General features: G+C 42.0%; 1 non-coding gene across 1 annotated transcript; it reads right to left on the reverse strand.

Annotated features, from left to right (window-relative positions):
* Positions 1 to 1,692: 1,692 nt before the first annotated feature.
* Positions 1,693 to 1,830, reverse strand: LOC114815539. Its single transcript, XR_003763329.1, has one exon. It is a non-coding gene; the product is annotated as a small nucleolar RNA SNORA7 (small nucleolar RNA).
* Between the last annotated feature and the right edge of the window lie 1,389 nt (positions 1,831 to 3,219).

The raw sequence follows: 3,219 nt of genomic DNA on the forward strand, positions 1-3,219 counted from the left end.
CAAGGTCACCCAAGAAGTAAGTGGCTGAGAGATGATAGGCTGGAGTAGGCTGGGTCTAGATGCAGGTGCCCTTGAAATGGCACTGGGCCAATGTCTCATCCCAGCATTACTAAGTGGCCTCCTTATCTCAACGGTCATCTTAGACTCTCTCAATAACAATAATAATAATAATAATAATTCTGGAATTTTTAAAGTGCTTACTATGTGCCAGGCACTGTCCTAAGTGCAGGAAGGGAATCGAGCAAATTGGGTTGGGCACAGTCTCTGTCCTACTTGAAGTTCACAATTTCAACCTCACAGATGAGGTAACTGAGGCATAGAGAAGTGAAATGACTTGTCCAAGGTCACAAAGCAGACAAATGGCAGAGTCTGAATTAGAATCCATGACCTGCTGACTCCTAGACGAGTACTTTATCCACTATGCCAAGCATTGTGAATGGGAATCAAAGTCATCTTTCACTTCCCCCATCACATTTCTGACTGGGCATTTTCTGATTTAAAACAAGATTCATGAAACACATCTACTCAGTCATGCACATGAAGCTGGGAACTTATCACAGTCCAGTGAACTGAATGGATTTAAATGTAAGTTGTTGACCATCAGTACCTATTAGCTGCCCTCTTTTCTGGGAATAAAAGGTTCAGTCTGAAATTGCTTTTCAAATACAAATTTCTCTTCATAAAGCTCAGAGGACTGTTGTAGAGGAATATCTTTCTTACACAATAACTAAGTCCATTTTTCTGGATGTTATCCTGAATGATGGTTCTGGTTCCTGAACCACTCAGATCTTGTGTGTGACACAGGGGTCATATTCCTGAAGAATAATTGCAGCTTGACCAATGCCACATAAAGTGCTCCAAACCGTTTCTTCCCACTCTGCACTGAGTTTTGTTTGTTTTTATTTTTGGTATTTGTTAAGCACTTATAAGGGCTTGTTATGTGCCAGGCACCATACTAAGTGCTGGGGTAGATACAAGTTAATCAGGTTGGTCACAATCCATGTCCCACATGGGGTTCACAGTCTCAATCTTGATTTTACAAGTTAGGTAATAGAGGCACAGAGAAGTGAAGTGATTTGGCTAAGGTCACAAAGCAAAGTGGTGGAGCTGGAAATAGAATCCAGGTCTTTCTGACTCCCAGGCCCATCCTCTATCCACTAGGTCACACTGCTTTTCAGAGTTCTAACTGAAGTCCTCTCCAAATAGACGGTGTCATCCAAATAAAATTATTGAGTTCCCTAACAGCATTCTATCCAAGCAGAAACACTCACTGTGGGAGGACCGAGTGTAACAATCCACAGTGGAGGTCAGACAGACAAGGGTGCAGACTCAATGTGATAATCAATAAATCAATCAAGTGTGACAGGGAAGAAACAAAAATATTTTAGTGTGAATGAGTCACTAGCCCCTTTGACCTCAGGGCTTCTCGATAACATTAGCTAGGGGTCTTGAGAGAACTTGTCTCATCTTGTCTTATGCTGTTGAGTCGTCTCCGACCCATAGCAACGTTTTGGATGCATCTCTCCCAGAACACTCCACCTTCATCTACAATCCTTCTGGTAGTGTATCCATAGTGTTTACTTGGTTAAAATTACAGAAGTGGTATACCATTGCCTCCTTCTGCACAGTAAACTTGAGTCTCCACCCTCGACTCTTTCCCATGCCTCTGCTGCCCAGCACGGGTGAGTTTTGACTTGTAGCAGATTGCCTTCCCCTCGCTAGCCACTGGCCAAGCTAGGAATGGAATGGTTATGCCTCTGCTTGACTCTCTCTCCCATAGTCAAGACTGGTAGAATAATGGAAACTCTCCAAGTGCGACCCTAAGAGGGATAAGAGGACTTAGGTCAATTATTTTAGTAATCTAAGTGGTCAGAGTTCAGTTTTATTTAATGCAGTTTGTGTTCAAGATTGATTGTCATCATCATCATCACTGAAAACAAGGAAGAGCAATGGGGCTTTTCTGGATGCACTGAGTGAGATGAATGGACAGGTCTTCCCTCTAGAAATTACATGTGGACATTCTAGGACTTAGATACATGACCACTCATTGAATAGAGTTATCTGACCCTCTCTCCTCTCCTTGTCACCCTGGGTGATGTGCTGTTTTCCCCATAAATTTGACTACTGCTAGAAAATCTTCAGGCCCTAGGGAGTTGTTTGAAACTCAGTCTAGTATGCAAAATTAGCCCATTCTGCACTTATCTTCCCCTGTTATTTTTTACTAGCACATTCTGTACCAAAGATTATGCTACCAACTCATACCAGAGGAGCAATTCACAAATATGAATTCAAGTAACAGAACTAAGCTTTCACTAATTGGATTCTCAACTTGCAATGTATAGATCTCCTATGGCTCTTTTTCCCCTCAAAATGCTCTTTTTTTTATGTAGCATGCTCCTTCTCAAGTGAAAGGTGTAATGTTCTAACAAACAGGAAGCATCTTCTGTTAGCCTAACTAATTTATAAAGCAGTGTCTTAAATCCCTAAATCGCTGTCAAAAACAGAGAGAGGCATTAAATGAGCAACAGCTTTGATAAAAGAATATATTAGGCTGCTGCTCTGCAGTAAGAAAGTAAACAAAATGTCATATGAGGTAAAACATCCACATACTGGCAAAGGTAGACATTCTGCCAGAGATAATTTTAAGGGAAGGTCCCAAGCAAAGGAGAGGATTCTGGGGAAAAAAAGTTTACTGCTCAGGGGACTAACATGAGCAAGCGCAAATCAGCAGGAAGAGCCAGCAGTACAAAGAACTAAAGCCAAATAAATAATCATCTTCCAAACTGAGCCCAAAGTAGTAGTAATAATAGTATTTATTAAGCACTTACCATGTGCAGAGCAGTATACTAAGTACTGGGAAAGAGTACACAAGTGCAAATTAGATGAGGGCCCTGTCCCTTGAGGGGCTCACAATCTGTTCGGCCTAGTGAACAGAGCACTGGCCTGGGAGTCAGAAGGACCTGGGTTCTAATCCCGGCTCTGCCACTTGTCTGCTGTGTGACCTTGGGCAAGTCATTTCACTTCTCTGGGCCTCAGTTACCTCATCTGTCAAACAGGGATAAAGGCTATGAACCCCATGTGGGACAGGGGCTGTGTCCAACTCAATTTGCTTTCATCGAACCCAGTGCTCAGTACGGTGCCTGGTACATTGAAAGTGCTTAACAAATGCCACCATTATTATTAACTACTATCATTAATAATATTAATAATAAAGGTTGG

The sequence above is a fragment of the Ornithorhynchus anatinus genome, chromosome 1, assembly GCF_004115215.2.
Source record: "Ornithorhynchus anatinus isolate Pmale09 chromosome 1, mOrnAna1.pri.v4, whole genome shotgun sequence".
Classification (NCBI taxonomy): domain Eukaryota; kingdom Metazoa; phylum Chordata; class Mammalia; order Monotremata; family Ornithorhynchidae; genus Ornithorhynchus; species Ornithorhynchus anatinus.